Source organism: Candoia aspera, chromosome 1 (genome assembly GCF_035149785.1).
Source record: "Candoia aspera isolate rCanAsp1 chromosome 1, rCanAsp1.hap2, whole genome shotgun sequence".
NCBI lineage: Eukaryota > Metazoa > Chordata > Lepidosauria > Squamata > Boidae > Candoia > Candoia aspera.
In genome coordinates this window covers 250,062,802-250,086,701 of record NC_086153.1, presented here as the reverse complement: position 1 = coordinate 250,086,701, position 23,900 = coordinate 250,062,802, and the positions used below count along the sequence as shown (strand labels likewise).

The following is a 23,900-nucleotide window of genomic DNA, read 5'->3' as shown; positions in this document are numbered from 1 at the left end:
AGGTAGAACAACTGATGCACACATTTGTTGATTGAAATTAGGGGTTAATTGTGCTTGTCTCTCAGATACATGGTAGATGTTAATGTTCATTCACACACATGGGCAACTGGTATAAGGAAAAAGAAGTTTGGAAAAGCAGTTGCCACTGATAATCTTGTCCAGTTAGCTCCAACGGGGATGTTAGTCAGGTCTGAATAAATCTGACAAAAGGACAAGCAGAAAATTGATTAGATTCATTCTGAGCCTCTGCTTCATTGTGAAAAAAAAAGGATAAATGAGAAGGTAGACATGCAGGAAAATTGTCTGTTCAATCTGGCAGATAGGTTTTGTCTTGTCTTTGTAATTAGGTGATGGATGGATTTCAGACCTCCTTGCCTTGCCTTGTCAACAAAGCCTGGTCTCCTTGCAGTCTTTTTCTGGGCCTGTCAGCAGGCTTAACTCAGTCTGACCATATAGTGTTCTTACTTCTAGCCAAACAGACCACACTGGTGTGATCGGTCTGAAGATGTTGAGAGATTTACTGAAGGGCAGTTGTCTCTGTTTCCTAAACTCAGCCCTGCAGGGAATTATATGCAATAGATACATGAAAGTTGCCTGTCAGGTGGACCTTGAAGTGTTTCATAGTTCAAGGTTGATTTTGTTTCAATACATTCTTCTGTTAGAGGCGGTGTTCACTGAATTGGATAACCATAGACTTCTGCTGATTGTACAGTATTTCACATTCAAGTATGTATTCAGTAATTTTATTTTTTGACTTATTTCATTAAATAATAGTAATGTTGTCCCGTTCCATTCAGATGATCCTTAAAGCAGTTTAAAACACCTGTTTGGTGTGTGTAATGCTACTGAATATGAATAGTTTTAATTTACAACAGAACTAGTTTTTTCACCCAGGAAAAGCAACTTTCAACTGTGAGCCTCAACTTGCTCTAGAAATGAATCAATTAAAAGGCATTTGGATATTTAACCACAGTTGGAAACATCTTCAAAAATTGCCAAATGCCAGTTTTAACTTTTCTTTTGGGATGTAGTATTAATTAATTGTCAGCACTGTCACTGTATTCAATGAATATTGCATCCATGTGGGGGAGATGGGCGGTGATAAAAATATGATAAATAAATAATCCTTCTGAAGACCACCACTGAATTCCTGGATACTCCTATGTTTAGCCTTACTTTTAGTAGCTCATGATCCAAACTGATATTGGTACTCTTGTTCCCTCCCTCTGTCCATCTGGAAATCTATGGCTGGTTTAGGGCACCATGGATTTGTGTGTGTGTGTGTGTGTACATGTACTTGTTTGTAAGGTTAATGGTCAGTTTGAATAAAATGTCTCACTTCTGCCGAGTGCATTTTAACCTGTATAATAATGGATTATTCAGTTGTGAGGAAAAAAGGTAATTTGTTCCTTTGTGTGTGAGAAATGGTGGGAGCTTGCATTCCTCAGGGCAGGAATGCAGAGAATGTCAATAAGCAACTGTCTTCATGCAGTTTGTGGGGAATGTAAAGTGTGGAAAAGATGTCAAAATTAAAGCCAAGAGGTCATGACGTGGGGCAAGAGCAAGACTGTCAGAGGCAATCAACCATTGGGAATGACTTTAGTTCTGGTGTTACAATAAAAATTCATTCATAGGGTTCTTTCTTCCTCTTTTTCAGGAGAAAACTTTGAATGCTTTTCCTGGAGACTCCCCCATTACCTGCTACATATTTGTCAATTACTGTTGAAGTCAGGAATCATCCTGTCTCCTCTTCCCTTTTCCCCCACTGCCTCATTCCATTTATTTAAATCCTTCATCAGTTAAGCCACACCACACATCTGATTAAGTGAGCTATAGCTCACAAAAGCCTTATAATAAAAATGCATTAGACATCAAAGATGCTACAGACCCTTTCGATTTTTGGCTGTTGATTAACATAGCTCTCCTATGTGAAATCAGATTGATGTATACATGAGATCACTGCAAACATTCATATTTTGAGAATAAGCTCAGGCATGCTGTGTCTGTTTGCAGAGCATATGGTCTGAGGTCTTAAAGCTACAGTTTGCTCCTTGATCACCTGGTGGGTGGAGCTGCATTCATCAGTTAACAGCTGTATCTGGGCTTAGAAAGTATTTAAGCATCTTGGAACTGTGATGTAATGAGATTGAATAAAAAAGACGAACTGGAATGGAGAAGTTTAGTTGGGAAGGAAGATGTTAAAATCATGATGAAATTTGTTGAGAGATACTTGAGATTCATTGAAGACATTTTAATCATCTGGACCCATGAAATGAGTCATCAAATTCCATTATAACTTCAACAACTTCCACTTATCTACAGAACAAGTCCACTTTCTTGATGTCACTATAGAACTACATGTATATAGACACACACACATTCTGTAATGGTTTAACGTATACTGCTCTATTTGTTTTATTTAGAGATAAAAAGAGGCTAAATGATACTGAGCTGGCTTTCTCTATCTCTCAGACTTTAGTAGTGGTTTTTGGCTGGTAGAAAGGTTTTCCCCTCTTCTGGCTTTTCAGAGACCTCTCCGTTGGAGAGTTTTGTACCACAGTGTTTCCAAGTTCTTCAGTGGGTCTTCAGATCTTCCCATTCATGAACACTTTGGGCCCTCTTCGAACCAACAACTCTCCAGCAGTTACCACCCATTGTTTTTTTACTAAAGCCAATATCAAATCTTCAGCAACCAGTGCTATGTAGATCTGTTTTGGATTGCCAGCCATCATACCTCTCTCCTGTACTTTTTCTCTAGCAGAATTCTTGTTTTTTTAAGTCACTGCCACCTTTGCCAGCTCAGCAGCCAACCCGCTCTTTCTCCTATGAGAAAATTCTTCCTGGGGAACTAAGCTATTTTTCTACTCATCAATTAAACTACAACAAAGTATGTGTTTGGCTGCTTGTGGACATGATAGATCCATCAGAAAGTTCGACTCCTACATAGCTTAGATTTTAATGAATTCAGGTTAGAAGTGAGGAGGATAACATGACTTGATATCCTAAAGGACAAACAAGCTGAAGAGGGATGGGAGATCTTGAAATGAGATGCTGAAAAACACAGTCATAAAAAATTCTTATGAGAAGGAAACAGGAGAAAAGATTAAAGATACTATCTGGATGAATAGTGGGCTGAGCTGGCAAGCTGAGAAGCAGAAAGGTGATGTACAGAGAAATGGAAACAATGGCTGATAACTAAGGAGGAATACATGCTGGTAGCTCATCTTGTAAGAAGGGAGTCAGGAATGCTAAAACTTGTTAGCAGATTGCTAGGAAAGCATTTGGCCCAGGAGAGATCAGAAAAGTCACACACCAGGCATTTCTATAAAAATAATTTTATTTACAGAAAGCAAACATATTTAAAAGCTTCTGCATTCTTACAGGCTCTCAGTGAGAGCTGCTTAACTCTCTACATGCCTACACAGAAGGGAAACTGAAACCAAAACAAGTCCAGGCAAGTTCTTCTCCCCAGGTGCAAAAATTAACATCCAAAAAGAGGACAATTAAATTCAACCTCTTCACCCAGCCAAAATGATTAGTTACCATAGTAACCTTAATCTGTAGTAGAAAAACATATTAACAAAACTCATAATGAGTTGAGGCTGAAGAAGGATGCTAATCCTTCTCTCCTAACAGGATTAGGAGAGTCAAGGAGACTGTTGGCTCACTGAAGAGGAAAGGTGGAGAAGGAGTAAGAGTGAACAGGAAAATGCAGAACTTCTTTGCATCTGTCTTCTTTCAGAAGAGGGAGAGACTCTTTCCTACTATGATTAAGAAAAAGGGACAGAGAATGCAGCCCAGGATTGATAAAGGTATTGTGAGAAATTATTTCATTACTTCAAACAAAGTTTCCAGGACTGGCTAAAGTAGGGCTACCAGATTTTGCCTTCACAAATCCAGATGACCATTAGATGACAGAAAAAGAAATACAGAAAATACTCAACTTCTCACTGCCAACTAATAGTCATCCAATTTTTTGCAGCCCAGATCTGTTAGCCCCAGGTATGTCCCAAGGATTAGCTGAAAGAAGTAATCTTAGAACCATTTTCCTAATGAAGTTTATGAGATGTTAAAAGACTGGAGAGGAACAGATACTGTTCTAATGTTTTTAAAAAGGTGCCTGGGAAACTACAGATGTTCAGCTAAGAAGGTAGAACTTATTATCAAACAGCAGGTCTGGCAGGAAACAAATTCTACAATTATCAGGAGATGGGATGGGTTTGTCAAGAACAAGTCATGTCAGACCAACTTTATTTCTTGTTAAGATGAAGTGATTAATTGGGTGAAGTAGGGGAATGCTTTTGGTGTGGTAAACTTTGAACTTAGTAAAGTACAAGTCTCATACTCAATCATCATGAGGGCCAGAACATTACTCTAAGGGCAGCAACTCTGAAGTCTTTTCATACATTGATATAAAGTTTCTAGTGAGTCAAAAATAAGGAAAATGAAGAATATCACTATTTGTGTAGAGGAGTTGAGAGCTAACCTTGAAGAACAAATGCAAGAATGGTTAGGAAAACATCCGCCTAGCCCTGGGAAGGAAAAGAGGTTGAGAAAGAAGTTCAAGATAACCGTTTTGATTCTCTTTAATATAAGAGGGGGCAGAGACAGGTTTTCAAGTTTCTGTTGTTATACCCTGAAATGACAAAGTAGTGTTCCAGTGGTCCTTGTAGTTTCTGTTTCCTGACCTGGTTTATCTTGAAGAGCTGACAGTATGCCATTAAACATAAATGTATGATTAAAAAAATACTGCCAAACTAAACTATTTTTCACCGTTTCACTCTGGCCACTTATCTGGCAGCATTTTTCTTTAACCAGGATACCAGTCAACAAGGTTGGGAAGGTTTAGTCAGTGGGTTCCTGCACTGAGTTTAGGGTTAGTCTAGATGACCTGTAATGTCTCTTCCAGCTCCTATATTCTATGAAATGAGCAACATAAACAAGATTTATGACACCAGATTGCAATCCTGGTTCTCATGGGGAGTCAGCCTTGTGCCCAAGTGTTCACAGATACCTCCATCATTGCCTTTTGTATTTTTAAAGATGTGTTTAGCTTTAAATGACCTGGAATTGGGCATAATGCAAAGCAAAGCATGTGACCTGTTTAGAATAAAGCCTCTGGGGCTATACAATTTCTATAACTATCTTAACAGAGAAAAAAAAAGGTATTTAGTTGGTGGCTGTAAGTGTGCTCACCTACCTAGAAGCAAGAAAAAGATGGTAGAAACATTGAAAGGGATTCAAAAGGCTAATGGGGAGCAACATGGGTGTTTTGTGACTTGCTCTGTCTGCCACAGCACCATTTTCTGACAGCATTTTCCACATCATTTTGAAGGTTTCAAATACGCCCACTGGCCGAAAAATTTTAAGCTTTAGAAATCAGGTATAAGGAACAACCCTAACAGTTTTGTTTTTGGATGTTTCATGCATATATACCACCCTCGGAGGCAAAACTGGAAGCTAGCACATTGCTCTGCCATGTCATTCATTGATTTTTAGAAGGTTAGCTAAAATAGCTTTTTTTTTTTTTTGGCTATCAAGCTATCCTAGGACTTCTAATCTTTCACTGTTCTGCAGTTTCTTTTGGTATGCACCATGCAAAAATCACTGGAGTGAATGAAAGCTGTTTATTTGACCTTTAACTCTGATCTTGGAATATCATTTTTCCAAATCTAATTACCAAGTACATTGAGGTTTCCTGTTTCTTGAGCGCTTGCTGTGATCGGCTTAACTCTGGGCAGAGGACAAAGATTGCCTCTCTCTCTCCCCTTTCTTTTGACTTGATTTATACTTCAGAGCTGCCAAGGTGCTGACAATTCAGGCTGTTTTCATTAAGTCAAAAGCTGCAGAAGAAGATCTGTGTAATTACAGACAGTATTATCTGATGGGAGATAAAACTATGTTTTTATCTCTCTTCAAAAAGATGAAAGAGATGTCTTTTATTTCCTTTACTATGCTGTCGTTTTGGAAGACCATATAGATCTGTTCCTTTCTTGGCTTATCTGAAGCTAAATTAATACGAACGTTTCCCACATAAGGGCTGCAGGGAGAAACACACCTACTGGCAAATCAAGGGCCTTTGTAAATATCAGCAGGACTATGCAGTGCAACTTAAATTGGATTCCCATATTATCCTAAGCTATGAGTTGTTTAAATAGTGAATTAAATAAGCCATATTGGCTGAATTTTCACATCATGAATTATGGTTTACAAGCTGCAATGACTTTGTTTACATGTGGTATTCAGCCAAAACCAAACCGATAACATTACAAGTGAACACACTGTGTGACCCTGGAATTTGTGTGGATCTGCCCACAAAAGCATCTGTCATGGATGCTTTTCCTGTAGATGTCAACCCTTGAGATAGGCCAAGTCAAGAAAAGACACCCCTGCAGGGAATCCAGGAATGCTACTTTATTAACAGAATAATAGGTATAGTAATAGAATCTCGAAAGCTTGTCCAAATTCACCACCCCCTGTTTAAGGACAACAAGGCCAAGGTTGGTTGTTCTGAGTCTTTTTCTCACACTTTGTATTTTCCTAGCACTGAGCAAGCCTTCATCTCCTTCTCAAGGCCAGAGCAAAGTTGCTCTGCAGTAGACCCATTCTGCCAAAAGGAGGGGGGCAAAGTTATTTTTACAGTGCCTAATTTAACTTTTCTGAGCAGGGAATCAGATCTGGGTGCCTGTCTATCAGCTTATGAATAAGGCTCATTTAATCAGAGCCCCTAGTGATGTAATTACAGTTAATTTAACTTCCCTTGTAGCTTTAGCGCAAGCTGCCCATAATTGTAGGTTTACAACACTATAGTTTGTCCATGTTACATCTGAAAGCATAAAGCTCTGTGGTTACAAACCCCTAAAGGAAGCTAGGGTAGTCATTTTACTCTCATTCCTTATGTGGTGATGGTTTGAAAGAGTATCTGCTGTCTGGTAGCTCAATGTGAACATGCATCATTGTCTTTGCACGGGTGCCTTCTTTTGCTTGAGAGGGAAATTTCCCCACAATATCTTCTTGCATGTGTTGAATGATCTCTCATCCTGAAGAACTGGGGAGTTATTTATGCATGGGGCTCTGATGCAGTGTTTCCCAAGTATGGGGGCTCATGCACCACCCTCGATTCATGGGGAAGCAATAGTAAGTAGGCCCTGTGTCCTTCCTGGTCTCTGTGTGGGTATGTGGTTATTGAATATTCAGCATTGGTTATTGGTATTATCTACTGGTTCTGGGCATTGTTTGATACTAACAGTCATTCCATGGCCCTTACTGGTATCTGTTCAATTGACAACCTTCTTTCCCCAATTTATAAGTATTAATTTGCTGACCTGGTTTATGCTAATCTGCTGATGGAATGGAAATGGAATGGGAAGTAGATTAAAAATAAGAGTGATTCTAGCTCCTAGACCAACTGGGAACATGTTGCTTGTTAGTACAGCCAATGATGATTGAATGCACACAGAGGTCTTATTTGCGACTAGTAATAAGTACAGTTTCTTAGCTAAAGCCTGTTTAGGTTTTGAAATGTATAATTAAGTCATGCTCTGTAGGATATGTATAGAGTGACACCAGCAGGACATGCTGAGCACCTTGCTAGAGGAGAGCTGAGCTAATAAAAGTATTTTGTATCAGTTACACAATAGAGATGCATACTCAACCAGAGATGACATTATCTGTGATTCTCAAACTCTCATCAAACTGTGATTTCATGTGTTGCTTTGCCACCAATCCTTAATTGTAGCACTTGGGCAGAAGTCTTAATCATGGTTGTGAATAACAAACCAAAGCTAAACATTAGGTCTCCTGCTATTGATTTCAGCTACAAAAATGATATGACTTGCTTCACATTTCATACTAAAATCGTTTATTTAACTATAATCTACTAAAACCATAATCAACTGAATTCACACAGGGGTGGTAGGGTTTGCACAGTATGCAAACTGAGACTTACAAACTATATTATGTCAGTGCATGGTAAATCACTCATGTCTCTAGCTTTAGCTGATTTTCAGCAAAGTCAAACTTAATCCATATTACCTTATTTGCAGAATAAGTACTAATTGAATGTAGGTGGTTGGAAATGCAGGGAAATGTTTTCAAGGAAACTGAAGTGGATGTGTGAAAACCCCCCAAATACCTATGGACTTCCCAGCAGCATGTGTGTTCAATAAGATAATGTTATTTATATTACTTAATCTCTGTTTATTTTGTAATGGCATCTGCATTAGAAATCGTTGGTTAATGTTATATCAGGGGCAAACAGCCTTCTTTTTACCAAAGCCACTGCAAAATTAGACAACTGCTCTCACAAGACTGCTTTGCTATAACCTGGCAGTGATCAGCTCAAGGTATGTTGATTTGAGTATGTCGCTTCGTAGAAGTGAGGCTACACTGTGGTCCATTCTAACAATAAATGCCATTGAATGTGTGGAATAAAAGATGCTATAACAAACAAGACAATTAAGTTATAATTAAATCCTGAAGGTAGATAGGATGATTAAAACAAGGGGCTTTCAAGATTTTTTTCCTTGATTGATAATCACAAAACACAGTTCACATTAAAGTCTATGAGTTCATTCTAGAATAATTTCTCTTAGTAGTAAACTTTGATCCTCATAGAATCTGAGCATTTCTCAGAATAGGAATTGGTTACCATTCAGTCTTGCTTGAATTCTTGAAGGATTAAGCCTAGATCACAAGTGAATATGTCAAGCAGACTCCTGCCTGCAAGGTTTCCTACTTTTTCTACAATAGTTTAAAAAAATGCATAAATTGAGTGGCTGCATAAAAGCCAACATTATTTGTCCATTTTACTATTGCCATGTTTGCTGGAAGTTGCAGTCTCAGCAAATGTAGAATCCACCACATCAGGGAAAAGCTCTCATATGCAGTGTATGGGAAAGAGTGTACTTAACCTTGCAAAGATGAGCACCATCCAACTATGTTTGAACATTTGATACACACACACAGTATGCATATGTCTGTGTGTCTGTCTAGTAATAAATGTACCTCTAAAATGGCAGAGCATTCATGGATGCTAAGCCATCCCCAATAATTCAGGGGCAGAGATGTCCTCTTTCATGTACACGAGAAGGTATCCCACCTCCTCCCTCTGCTGGAGACTGATAATTTGAATCCCTTTTAAAACAAAGGCAGAACCAGAAGAGGGAATAGGATAAGTAGCTGCACTGAGGTAGGAAGTGTGGGGCTTACCGTTCCCCAGCAGCCTCAGAAGTGGGAAATCTAGGAAAAAAAGTGAGGAATAAATGCTTCAGATAGTTATTTGTGAAGAAAGTTGTAAACGAGTCTAGCATAAATGTGTGTTGGAGTTTTTCTTCCTTTTTTCTATGTGGAGTTCAATCTAATGTTTTTCTCCATAATTGTGTGGGAAAAAATTCAAGGCTGTTTTCATCAGCCTTGAATCAAATCTCAAGTTTAGTACAAGAAGATATTTATAATTTTGTGATTTGAATCCTGTGCCATCTTGGCCTCTGCCTTTTGCATTTTCTTTAATACTTTCTGTTTAGTTGCTGACCTTGATAAAGGCAACTCAGTAACTCCTTTTTTTACAGTGTTGAATATATGCAATTTAATGTTTAAAGTTAAAATGGGGGTTATAATTTTTTTCTCTCTTTTTGTAATTAAAATTTACTTTTTCTATCTTTTGTGAGATCGGTCCATCTCCCACAGAAGGGCTAAAATCCTGCAGCCACTGACTTCTAAGCTATGTGGCCAAGAGTTTGCATTATAGAATGTACTCATTTTTTTCAGTTTTACCTTCTAGTCACCAGAAAGGTAACAGAAGGTTTGTAAGAGCATTATCTCTCTCACACACCAGGGCTAGAAGGAAAATGAGATGCCCCATAGAAGGTAGATGATGGTAGTTGGAATCATCTAGCTGGTATCCCAAAACAGGAGGTGGGACTAGGGTATGAAGACCCAGAGAGTTTTGGGGAGAAGAGGTTTGAAGACTTCCATCTTTCTTCCCTATGAGTGCTGATGGTTCTGTTGCAGTCATGTGAGAATCATGGAAAATACAGTACCAGAGGCTGGCTTTTTTTTTTCCTGTCTAATCTTTCTTGTTTGGAAGGAGGAGAAGGAGAATTATGTTAAATTCAAGGCTGTTTTGCTTTCTGGTAAATATATTATTTCTACTGCGGTATGGGAGAGAAATAGATGTTTGCATGCTTCTTCTGGCAATTGGTGATAAATACTGTATGTTTCTATTTTCAGGATGATGGCTATGGGGAGCTTGGCTGTGAGCTTTCTGCCTGATTTGAAATTTCTTATTCCTTCACAGCCTCTTGTGTCTGCTAGAAAATCCACTTGTGAGGCTCAAAAAACCTTTTGAGAGTCTTCCAGCTCAGAATTAGTAGCAGCTGCATTGGGAAGGAAAAAGAGGGTGAATTCCTTTGTGCTCATACATTGACATACAGCACTTGGAATTTTTTGTCGTTGAAACTATACCACTTATAAAATCTAAGGAGTTCTTTTCTGAATTAACTAGTCCAGTTAAACTGATATCTTTGATTGCTAACAAGTGCAATCCAGTTGAAACATCCATTCTGTATGCATGCTCTTATTGATGCCTTTGTTCTTCAGTAGGAATCATTTTGTGTGCATTTTTTCTTCATTTAGCCCAGACTACCTATGAGCTTCAAAGACTAGATGCAATACAGTCACCTCCTAAATATAACAAAAATATGATTTTTAGTAGCCTTGCCCAACCTGGCTCAGAATTAGGCTGTCTAGGATTTATGGGAAGTGACGTCCAACTTATGTGGGAGACACCTGATTAGGAAAGGCTGTGTTAAAAACTAGGAGATTTGGGTATTTTGAAGTTGGTAGGATGGTATCTTAAATCAAGTTTTGTTTCTGTCTTCTATTCTGCTGTTGATAGCAGCTGTTCAATGCCAGAAAAATTGGGGGGAGGGGTGGCTTTTCATATTCCTGATGCTTTCTGACAGTTTGTATGTGGGAAGCATGCAACATCTTTCAATTAGCCAGCCCATCTGCGATGTTAGTCCTGTAGAAGGCTGCTTTAGCATTTTGCCATTTTTTTCAGAAGCACAACTCATTTCAGGCCTGTAGTTCCTATTGTGCCAAAGTGATGATGTCACAAGCCTGCTAAAAGCTCCCCAGGTGACAAGAGAGGTGTCTGGATGTGAAAGATGCCCAGTTATGAAGGCACTTCATTGAGATCATGATACTCTGTGGTAGAGAAGGTAAAATAAACATTTAAAGGGCAACACTGCATTTTAAGGGGCAAGACAGCAGGAGTTACAGCATTTCTGCTGTTACGTTTCTAAACATGACATTTTAGGAAGCATCAGGAACCAGAAGGGGAAGAGAAATCTGTCACTGTTTGAATGATAATGAAATACGCCCTTCCTTTCTGAACAAAGTATGAAGTAAAGACAGAATAATTCACGGAAGGGGAAAGAACAGATGTTATTTTTTCTTTTGAACACTCTGCCTGAGTTCATATCCCATACTGAGTCACAAACCAGCTTATTATATTTTAATCTAACCTGTTGCTAAGCTCAGTCACTGTTATGGGTGTGTTTGCACAACCCACTGAACCAAGAAATGGCTAAACACATTTTGGTCTGGCATACAGTGCAGATGTAGCCTATTTGGTCAGTTTGTGGTTCAGCATGTTGAGCAAACTAGAAAATTAGGTTCAATAAATCAGGAGCAAGCAAGTCATATAACAATGCTGGTGTCCCTACAATCTAATTCTACCATACGCCAAGTTTTCCTTTGATTGTTTAGAAGACAATACACTGGTGCATGCCTTTTCATTTTTTTTAAAGGTATAAGAGGTGTTTATGTATGCACATACACGCACATATCCTGTTCATTTTCAGGTGTCAAAAACTCTGTAAAGAACATCCAAACAATTGTATAAACTCATTCTCTAAACCAGGCACCATGATCCAAATACTTATAAAACCCCCAAAATTAATGGATTCTAGAATATGACTGGTATAAAGCAGTATATTTAGCATTCAAGATAAGAATTTGGAGTTCTGAGCATTGCCTCCAACATTTTTCTTAAAACGAACACTGTTAGAGCAAAATGTGCTGAAGGTAGCTTCTGATCTGAAATGGTTTCGCATGCCCTCCAACACTATCCACACACCACTGGGCCAATCCTTTACTGCATGGTGTCAGCCAAAATCGTTTTTCTGAATGAAACTGCAGGAAACCTGAAGGCTCTTTCATTACTTTTATATGAGATGGAAAAGGAATGTAAACAAGATGGGCATGGTGGTCATCGGTAGTATTCAAGGAATGTAAAGAAACATGTTTTGGAAGATGGTCTGGATTGTCAGAACTCAAGAGCAGCAATAAGGACTTGAAACAAACAAACATTTTATCTGAGCTCTGATTAACAGGATTCACTAAGAAAAAAGATTAAGGTGATAATACAAGAATTCTGAACAGAACTTTTGCTTTCCAATGTGAAGCTTATATATAGGTGGTTGAAAACAATGAGCATCTAGCTTTCTTTCCCCCATACTTTTGATAAAAGAGGGAAGTAGCCCATTATTTCTAAGAACGTGAGCTGGACCACACCTGCCCATTTGTGTGAGCAGCTACTCTTACATGGATGTATGTTTGCATGCATATACTTGTACAAAAAATCACTCACATTTTTGCTCAACAATTGCACTCTTGTTGCACTAATTTCATCAAGAGCGTCATCTTTCAGTAGCAGCTTCTCTGAGTCTTTGTAAACTCATGTTTGGGTCATTGGTAGTAATATCTAACCACCTTGACTTTTGTCACCCTCTTTTTTAATTGGGTTTGACTTTTTCAAGCATTGGGGCCTCTTCCAATGACTCTTGCCTTACTTCCTCTAGAGTTTCTTTCTTCCTATTTCCAATGACTCTTGCCTTACTTTCTCTAGAGTTTCTTGTTACATTCTTCGCCTGCCTGCATCCCACAAGGCACAAAATTCCCTGAGGGGTATGGCAGCAACTGGGCTTTCCATCCTCCCGGGCATATCCAGGAGTTGCCTGTTCTATCCAGGGTGAGAATAGTTGCCTGGCAATGGTGGCAGAAGTAGCCCAGCAGGCATGCTGCCTTTACCTGCAGCTACTGAAAGGAGTAAGCTGAGCACCATGATCTCTTCCCAGTGGCCTGGACCTCTGGGCCTCCTCCCTATCAGCTATGCACCATGTGCAGCATGGACACCTTTCCTCCTGTCTTCTCCAGGAGGCAGAGCTCTGCAAATGCTGTGTTCCCTGCCTGCCTATATTTCTACCCAGAGCTAGAGGTGCCAATTTCACACCTCAGGTTCATAAAATAGGTCAAACCCTCCAGCCAGATACTTGCTTTGGACCTAGTGTGGTTAGATGATCCCAGCCGCCTGTTCATTTCCCATCCTGAATAAAAATTCTGGGGCAAATGGCAATCAGGCCACAACTCCCATTGGCCATGCATCACACAGATTCCAGGCTTGTGCCTCTTTTCCATATTAACTGTGTGCCATATGCAGCATGGGATCCTTCCTACTTGGCTTTCTTAGAAGTTGGATCTCTGCAGACATACACTCTTTGCCCACCTGCCTGTCAACCTATCCACCCAGAAATTTGTGACCACCTTCCAGTTTGCATGCAAACCTTCCAGAGGTCATGATGCACAGTTTGAGAACCTCTGCATTGTACCAGCATGAGATATTTTATATATCAAGAGGTGTAGCTGACATAGAGCCTCTTCTTACAAGAAAAGTTCTACAATAATTGTATTGTGTACAATTTTCCCACGTTCTGTGAAGTAATGAGGTTCAGCCTTGGAAATGTTTGAATGCATCGAGCTTCATGCTCAGAGAGACACAATTATGCAAAGTATTTTGCTAAATCATGGAAATTAGGCAGAAAGAATAAAGTGTACTTCCACTTAACGTAAAGTGCAAGGTAAAGATGGCACAACAGACAAGAAAACCCGCTTTTGCGTTTTCACCTTGGAGAAGCTCGATAAACAGTTAAATATGCTAGATGCAATGTTTATGCAATTGTTGGAGTGTTTCTAGCATATTTGCCCCTGTAGGTTATAATGGTCATTAAAGTAGATAGTTTATATAAGGGAAATACTAATTTCAAGCGCATTGTAGAAGCCATTTAGAGGAATGCATTCTGTGCATTATGTGACTTGCTCTTTTTATTAAGAAACTAAACTCTGGTGAAAAAGATGTTAATTTATCCTGTGGTGGTATTTTTGTCAAGGACCTGAGAATTCTAAAATGGATGTTCACCCAGACATAGCAGCAACAGCTGTCAAGGCTACATCTGAAGGAAAATATTCCAGCCTCATTTAGATGCACCCCAAGGAATTATTTCCCTCTTTTAGTGTTATGCATTCCCTTAGATATTTGCCCTGTTTTTATATATTTCTAAGTCATGTATGAAAATGAACGTATTATTGGCTTGAGTGGAAGAATTGAAATGGGATTTGGCATTGTGCTTCTGATCAGCCTTCTGAAGGCTAGATCAGCCTTCTCCAACCTGCTGTGGTCCGGATATGTTGACCCTCATCTTCCATAGCCTCCAGCCAATATATGTCATATCTTATACCTCCATAAAGCCCTGAGAAGGACTGATAAACCCTAGATCGTACATAAGCCCCACCCACCTTTCTGCCACCCCAGCATAAAGATAATGCTTTTTTCTTTTCTAATAGCTAGGACTTGAAGGAGAACATTTCTATAGCTTTGTCATCCCTTACGCATATTTGAATTCAAAAGTTCAACATGGTCCATGGGTTCCTAAATCTAGAGTTAGCAGCAAGCAGGAATGGAGCCAGGGACTTAGCCCAGCTCTAAGGTCTGTGGACTCAGCTGGTGAGAGTTGGAAAAACACTTCTGTTGTTAAGGATTAGTTGTGTCTGTAATCTTTGGCCTTCTAGAATCCTGACAACTGGGGAGCCTGCAGTTCTCTTGATGTTCCTATTTTACAAGCATCATATCTTAATACTAGCTATGCTGATATCTGGAGGATACAAGTTCCCCAATCCTAAAATAGAAGTTTGTTTATATATGTACACGCAAATGTGTATGCATGTTTTCATATATGTGTGTGTGTATGTGTGGTTTGGAAGCTGGATTTCATTTAAGATGTGGTTAAGTAATGTCTCTAGATAGCCCCAAATCTCTCATTTACAGAAATGTTCCAAGATTACTTTTAACCTGCACTTATATCACTTTGACTGTAGTATGAATATGTGATATTGAATTCAGTAGGATTTACTTCTGAATAGATGTAAGTAGACTTACACCAACTCCATGTATTGGCTATCCCCTATATTATCACCTAGAAAGACATGAGCTCCCAGGGGTCCATAAACCATTGTAGTGTAGAGTTTAACAGATGCAGATCGACGTACGTCTTCCCTAGTAATTCATAGTGTGTTTTAATCTACCATGTATCTCAGTTCTGTGGTAGAAATAACAGCATTATTTATTTATCAAATTTGTCACCGCCCATCTCCTCTCACTAGAGGGACTCTGGGCGGTTTACAACAAAATTCTCAATAAAACAAATATATAAAATCCCTTATAAAGTTACATATCATGAATAATATAAATAGAAATAAAGTCCAGATTGCTGAGTCTTATTCAGTCTTCATGTGGGAGGGGTACTTCAAGGCACTAGCCAACTCCAGGAATGACTCTTCCCTTCCCTGCCCCAGGCCAGGTGGAAAAGCCAGGTCTTCACGTTTCTCCAAAAGGCCAGGAATGATGGGGCTAGCCTCGCTTCTGGGGGCAAGATGTTCCAAAGGGCAGGTGCTACTGCAGAGAAGGCCCGCTTCCTGGACCCTGCCAGATGAAATTCTCCTACCAACAGGGTCCTCAGCATGCCCTCTCTGAAGGATCAGGTGGGGTGGGTAGATGTAACGGGGAAGAGGCGGTCCCTTAGGTAACCTGGCCCCATGCCATGTAGGGCTTTAAAGATGATAACCAACACCTTGAATTGGACCCAGTGCAGCTCACAAAGCAATGGCGTTATATGCACCCTCCTAGGGGTGCCACAAATAGCCCGCATGGCTGCATTCTGGATCAGCTGAAGCTTCCAGATACTCTTCAAGGGTAGCCCCATGTAGAGCGCATTGCAGTAGTCAATCTGTGAGATAACAAGGGCATGACTGACCGAAGGGCCTCCTGAACTGGTGCACAACACGAAGCTGCGCAAAGGCCCTTCTGGCCACGGCTGCCACCTCTTCGAGCAGGAGCCGTGAGTCGAAGGGGACCCCCAAGTTACACACTGGGTCTGTCTGGGGCAGTGCAACCCCATCCAGGACCAAAGATGACAAAGTCCTGGATACAGAAAGGCCATTAATCTACAACCACTCTGTCTTACCAGGGTTCAGCGGAAGCCTGTTGTTACTTTGATAAGCAATTATTGCTAGCAAGTTAATTATCAAAATAAAGGAATTAAAGATAGGTGTCTGCAGCAATCCAAGATAACATCAAAATGACATCCATGCAGTGAGCTCATGACACCACCATTAAGTACTTGCATCCCAACATCTGACATAAGTAATTTTTGTTGTCACGATACTTTGGCCCACTTACCACCACCACCACCCTCCATGCCAGGATGCCTGTGACTGAACTGAACTTATATTTCTTCATTTATATATCTAAAATAAATTTAGATATATATTCAGTTCTAAATTCAGAATTAAATTAAGCCCAAAATTTATATAAAAGCATTCTATCAATTAAAATAGTAACCTTTCCTATAGAACACAATGGGAAGGAGAAGTCTCCGCTGAGAGCATATCAGGGCTAGGGGAAAAAAACCAGCAAGGTAATAGGGGCAGAATCTTGTCTCTTAGCCAATTTTCCCTATGAATTTGGTAACAAAGTCCACTGGAGTTGGGTGGCTAATAAATTCGGATAGATACATAAATAAAAACACTATGGTGGGTAAGATCAGATGTAATTCAAAAGAGAGAGAGATAGAAGGTGGTTGCTGAATACTTATGGTAAGGTTCAGTCACTTACTCCGCTGATGGTTGCTAGCAACTTAATAGTACTATGTTAGTCTGGGACCCTGCAGTCCAGATGGGCCCCCAAAGGACTTCTGAGCCAAAGACAAGTAGACATTTCAAGCAGAAACAGTTCCACTTCTTAAATACAGGAAACAATAGCAGACACCTGAGCGAATCCGTTGCTCCTTTGGGATGTGCACTTAATGATGAGACTAGAAGGCGAACTTATCGCTGTTCCAGGAACCTCACTGATTGTCAGCCTTTAATTGGTTCAAATACTCAGCTGCCTGCGACTTGTACTTTGTGAAATACTTGTACTGAAAATGCAGGGCAACTCAGGCCAGAGCTGCTGAAGGCTTGACTGGTGGCTTGCTCACCTAGTGTTTTTATTCTGCATGCTGGGTAAGTCTTGGCACCTGGGATGAAAAATGAAGAAATGCCAAGGAGGAGGTAATGAACGTATCGGCACTGTGGTTGCTGGGTAACAGCAGGTAGTCTGGGCAATGTGGAGAGTCACTGGGGAAGAGGGACTAGAAAGTACTTTGCCCAAGGCCCTTCAGACCTGGCAATCTCTCTGCATATTTATATTTTTCTGTCAAATATTTAATATAGCTTCATCTTGAATTATATCCTGGTATACAGAAGGCTTGGAGAGGAAATGGATGGGGGATGGGGAGAATTGGAACATAGAAGGAAAGCTATTGTGTTCATTAGTTTAAAGCACATAAATATAAATTCTTCTGTAAGGGCTATTAACTTGGTGGTTAAGTTATTCTTCCCCTTCTAATTTCTCTTTGACTATTTGCATTCTTATTATCACATGTAGAAATGAGGCAGTGAAGAACCTGAAAGTAGCACCTTTCATCATGCAGAGCGCCTCACTGGTAAGATGCACCTGAGTTATTCAGGAAGCATTCAGATACTGGTCACATGAGACGTAGCATCCCTTCAGATACTCAGAGATGGTGCAGTTGAGTATATTTCTCAGTTGCAAGATGTACAACGATGCAGCTCCCCTTTTAGAGTAAATCTGGCAGCACCTGGTACTTGGCTTCTGGAATCATCAAAATCCCATTCAAATCTGCTGAAACGCTCCTGCAGCTTTTAATGGACCTTGGATCTGGCTCTTGGCCGTTGGACTGCAATTCATAAGTATCCTGCTGCCTCTTGGTTTATTAGCAGTTTGCTCAAAGCCAGACACAGTCATGTCCTCTGGACAAACAATGTCAGTTGTGTTCATCTTCTCCCATTCATTAGCAGCATCTTGTGCTAAGCGCCTTTCCTGGGAACATATGTTGATTTGCAAAGAGTTGCTATTGACACGCTTGGCTGAGACAGACTGTAGTACAAAGAGAGCTGACTACATACACTGAGTAAGCACCAGCTTGGTAAATTCTCTATCCAGGTTTAATGAGGTTCATCAAAAGTATTGCCTGTTCTCCAACAGGGCTGGTTGGAAATAAGCGTCATGCTATTTCTGTGCTTGAATTCCTCCAAACCACTTCAAAGAATTGAGTTGCCATCTTGACTTGTAGATACGTACATAAAAAGTCAAGTTTATTAGGGGGCTGTGATATCAGTGGTTATCAAATCTCTCCTGTTAGGTAATTTTTCCCATTATCAGTTTGCCTCTATAGAAGCAGAACTGTTCTGGAGCCCTCCTGTATGTTTTCCCCAGCAATTGCCAGTCTTGAATGTAATGTATAGCCATTATAATAGTTGTCACTGATAAGCGTAACTTCCAGAAGCACACAGAAAAAAAGTCCTGTGAGCTATAAATGGAATACATTTGTAATTTTATACTCTTTCTTTGAATGTGCTGCAGATGGACGACATGAGTTTTTAGCTTTTTCTTGTTCACCCAGGAATATTCTAATGTCAGTATCTCCCAGAAAGGCTTGCCAGGCACTCCTGTTTGCCTTATCAGTAAACATGGATAATATTGGATGCACGAGAGTTTTGGGGACCATCTAATCCAACCCCTTCAGGCAGGCAATGGAGAATAGAGAACCTGCCAGAAGACTGTTGAGAGGGAGAGCTTGTTGTATTGCTGTACTGCTCATATTATGAAGAATTTTCTATTGTGAGTTGAAATTTAGCCTCCCTGAGTTTATTTCAGTGTTTGTGCTTACATGGAAAGAGTTTCCATCACTCCACTTTTACCTTCTAACAGTGACCCTGCAGAAAAGAATTGGGAACATGTGAGACCTGCTGTGGATTCTTTTGGGAGCGATTAGACTTTCTGATCCCATTGCTTTTCACTCCAAGACAAACTCAATCCACAGCATTTATTCCCTCCCATCCAAAAGCCACAAAAAATGAATAAACAGACCTTAAAAAGTAGCAATGCCGGCAGTTGCATCCAAACAGCAGTAGCAACTTTTTAAAAAGCTCTCTCACCCCATGCCTGTTTTAAAGGACATTATGAGCCAAAGAGCAAAAGCAAAAACCAACACAAAAACACAGGCTATTTTTATTATTTTTTTATATTATTATTGTTGCTGTTTTAGGCTATTTTTGGTTACAGCTTCACAAGTTAGTGGAAGACGCACACCTGATGTTTGTTGAAATGCAAGCCGTTATACATTTGTCTACAATTTTAAAAAAAATCTGTAAAAAAAATCTTTTAAAGAACTTATATGGATCTGAATATTGCCCAATTAATGCAGACAAGAAAATGGCCTGAATTTTTACTGCTGTCTTCTCCAACACAACATTCTGTTCGGTGTTTGGAGAATTAGCCTGCTGAGGGACAGACAATTGGATGGACAGAAAGAATCCTGTTTCCCTTTATATAGTTTATCCTGTTGGGGTACAAAGAATATCAATTGAATTCTGATACATCTAGAAATTTTCAGCAATAATGTTTAAGCATGGAATCAGAGTTGAAAGTGGGGCATTTTGAAGGCTCACACCATAGATTGGAAAGAGACAGATGCTAGGATCTCTATCAGAGAACTGGCCACTAAACCAGTAAAGGCAGACTTTCACAACTGGTGCTTTGATGTCTTACGGCTTTTCTCTACCAGCATGATGAACAGCCTATCACTATGGAAAGTAGCCAAATTGCAACCTGATGCTGAAAATCATTGTAGATATGACTTCCTCATTGCAGTCTGTTAATAAATACCTTTAGGTGAGGCTTGTTCTAGCAGACTACACATTTGAGATTACAGGTACTTTGGTTAAAGTAGCACCCATATATAGAGGATACTGGACCTTACCTTTTATGGTTCCAGTAGTGGAATTTAGGTAGAGCTAATAATGTTGACCAAAAAAAAAACCCTACTTGAGTAAAGAGAATATTAAAGATAGAGGGGACAGAAAGTGTGCCTTTCCTGAATCTGTATAGAAAAGTGAGGATACAGAAGTCAGCAGTTTCTCAGAGCCAAGCCCAGTCCCACTCATTTGGGGGCAGGGGCGGAGGGTTCTGGACCATCAGGCTAGAGGCATTAGGTACAGAGCAGAACCCTCCACAGAAAAGCAAGGAGCTGTGGGTTTTATTATGCTGCATCAGAATTAATTCCTCCCAATCCAGCCCTTAGTCCCACCTTGAATTCTTGGAGAGCCATATCCTCGAAATTTTTATTTCCTGGAAAAAATTACAAAGATTTTTTTTACAGAGGAGCCCCCATAAAGTGTTACACTTTAATTTACTTAACAGTAGAGGTCACTTTTTTTTCTTTTGGCTGTGGCCGGAGGCTATCTTGATTCTTTTTGAGCAGTTCCTCCTGGTAAAATTCTCCTCAGTGAAACCAGCTTTATGCCTAGCTTTGGTTATGATTAATAAGGTGTCTCCCTAGGTTGGTGTTCTTTGCCTTATGTACCTTTTTGTATGTTTAGCAGTAGAGCTAGAGCTCAGCTTGAGCTCAGTTCATTTTAACAACGTGGCCAAATTTCTGTGTGCCCTTTTTTAGAACTAGATTCAGCTTTGATCTGGGTTTCCGAGTACGTATGTTCAATTATCCATGTGAGAGAGTTTGCTTTAATATATTTTAATGTTTAGTGTTAATACTTTGTATTTTATACTATTACCAGTGTGATTTTTAATGAACAAAAGTCACTGAGTATGACCTGCTAGGGTGGCTTTGTGCAACTTACGCATCAGCCTAGTCCATCATCTGGAAATAGTTGTAATAGTGAGAAAGAGACTGTATGTGCTTTACATATTGAAATGCCACAGAGATAACCATAGTAATAAAACTGATTTTCAGATTCATCAGCAATCTATCCAGCTTTGTATGATTTCCCTCTGTGTCTAGGCAGAATCCTGCCAAAGAAACCTGGATTTTGAATAAGATACAGGATATTGTGGACTATGTAACCATTAAGTAATCATGATTGGTCTACTTTTAGTTTTCTTGATGATGAGACTCACATCCTGTTGAACTTCTAGAAAAGGACTTGGCAGGATAGGCAAAATCTGTTTGTCATGGAATGTTGCATTTACTGCTTTGTGATCTTGTTTTCATCCTGAAATGCGTCTTAGTCTGGTACAACAATAAGGTATTACTGAACTGGTTCATGGCAAACTGCGTTCTTTATCTGTAAGGTTTTGCATGTTGACTTTCTGTTTTCATATGCTGCTCTACTGTGTTTGTGAGCCAGGACATGGATTAAAAATAACAATGGACTTAGAATGTCTGCGCGCACAGATATGTAAGCTGTGGGCCTTGAGCTTTTGAAGGATGCAGCATTTGCCAGTGAATGCAAATTAACTTGTATGCTGGACTGCATCTGATGTGAAAAGAAGGGTTTACCTGATTTTTCTGTGTGGATATTTCATTTTTAATTTGCTTTGGCTTATACCCATAACAGCCCTTAGATTTTTTTTTTCCATACAAATAACCAGTTTGAATTGTTTTACCACTGGCTGTGCTAATGCATTGTAAAGACTTTTTCTACATCAGTGTAATATTAATCAGAAGGAACTGATTAAAAGTTCCTTCTAAGTAGCAATTATTCTTTAGCTAACTATTTTTTAACTGTCTTACATGATAGGTACAAGCAGGACATAACCCTCCCTTTTAAAGTGGTTGGAATTCATTTATGAAGGAGCTGTTTAACACTGGATGACTAGAATGGCTAAATAAATCTGGCCCCATTCTGGGCCTGGGAATGGGGTGTTTTGGGTTCAAGAATAGTCACTGAGAACATAAAATGTATTTACGGTACAGCAGTGTTGCTTTAATTATACCATCTGCTTTAAGTACACACGCAAACTAATTCCCTATAGCCCATGACTTGAGGAGATTTTCCCAGGAGAACCAAAGTTTGATACAACAAAAGTTGTAGCTCATAAAACACCAAAAGCACAGAAAAAGTAGTGTGTATTTCATAAACAGGCTTTTGTTTCCAGTTGCTAGCGTTTGTATTGCGAATAGCTACATATCGTAATTAGCATTCACCTATCCCTTTTCTTCTTTAGATTAATGACCTCACTCAGCATTTTAAGGTACAGCAAATCAAATTCAGGGCACAACTGAAGTGGCACAATTGAAGTATAATAATTTTCTGCTTCATTGTACCATCTTAAGTGCTGCAGATCTTCACGGTCCTTTTTTTTTTATTTCTCACAATTTACTCAGAAAGCAAATGCAAGTTATGCCAGTTCTTAAGTATTATCACCAAGAACTAGCATTTTACTATTTTGTAAAACAAATATGTCACATTGGCAGCTCCCTTTACACTAAATCTAGTCATCAGGATTGCTTTTCTCTGTCTTCTGGCCAAGATCAAAACTGTTAGCAGAGAATGCCTTGCTCATTAACCCAGTAGTTTCTTTCCATGTTACATTGTTGGCATTCAGTGAAGCATTTTGTTTTGTTTGTAGGAAGTGAGCCACCCAAGAACCAGTCTGCTGGATTGGGGTTGATAGGAATTCATATAGAAGGCGTGAAATCAGAAATGACGCCAGGACTTTGTATTGCTCGTGTCTGTGTTTCAGAATGAACTACAAAATGCTTTTCATCCTCTGCTGACTGTGCCATGGCAGAATTAAGGTACTACTTTAGAGATGGTCTTAACTTTATAATAACCACTTTGAGATTAATTTGAGTTTTTATGGAAGGAGAAAATGCATTCTGGGCCAAAACTGGCAAAGTACTAAGTGTCACTAATTGTGGAAAGCACACCACTGGCTTTTCCCTGAAATAAAATAGTGGACCATTTTTGTTCCAGGGTTAGGCACACCGAACAAATCTGTGGTCTGCCTAACAAACTGTTTCTTTTCATTTAAGGCACAAGTCATTGCTCTGCAGTGAGTTTACATGAACTCTTCTAACCAAAAGAGAAGCATGCAACTTAGAAACCTGACTTAGGCCCAGGCAATCTGAATGAAAACTAAGGCCAGGTAAAAGTAGCAGACATGAGACAGGTTGCCAGTATAGGACCACTAGGTCAGTATAGAAAAAATTTATACTTGTGTTTCCATGTGAATATGAATCTTTGCCATTCATGGAAAGCTTACCCAGTGATGTGCCACAGGCATGTAAGTTCTTTTAATATTTATAAGGTTTTGAGCGCCAATATGGTCTGTGTGGAATATTCCTTTCACTTACCTGTATGTATTTATCTACTGCCTCAGTCTTCATGGGCTGCAGATGATCTTCATGGGCTGTATCTCATTCTTTCTTCTCTTAAATTTCAAGAGGATAGAGAAGGGGGTGTGAATATTACTTGATTTTTATTATCTTTGCCCTGCAAGATAAAATAACTAATCCATGGATGTGTACATTCAGAAATACCATCACTGGGTTTGGCAGCACTTAACTCACTTAAAAATTTGTTTAGAATTTTGCTACAGTGAATTGAACAGCTGATATGTATCTAAGTCATGAGCTCCTGAACCAAGTTCAATATCCAAGCAATGTATATTTATTTAAATAATTCACTTGATGAGG

The 23,900-nt window shown here is 39.5% G+C and overlaps 1 protein-coding gene across 2 annotated transcripts in view; it reads left to right on the top strand.

Annotated features, from left to right (window-relative positions):
* GALNT18 (polypeptide N-acetylgalactosaminyltransferase 18) overlaps nt 1–23,900 on the top strand; it is a 299,862-nt gene that overhangs the window by 83,008 nt on the left and 192,954 nt on the right. The gene's annotated exons all lie outside the window — the stretch shown is intronic.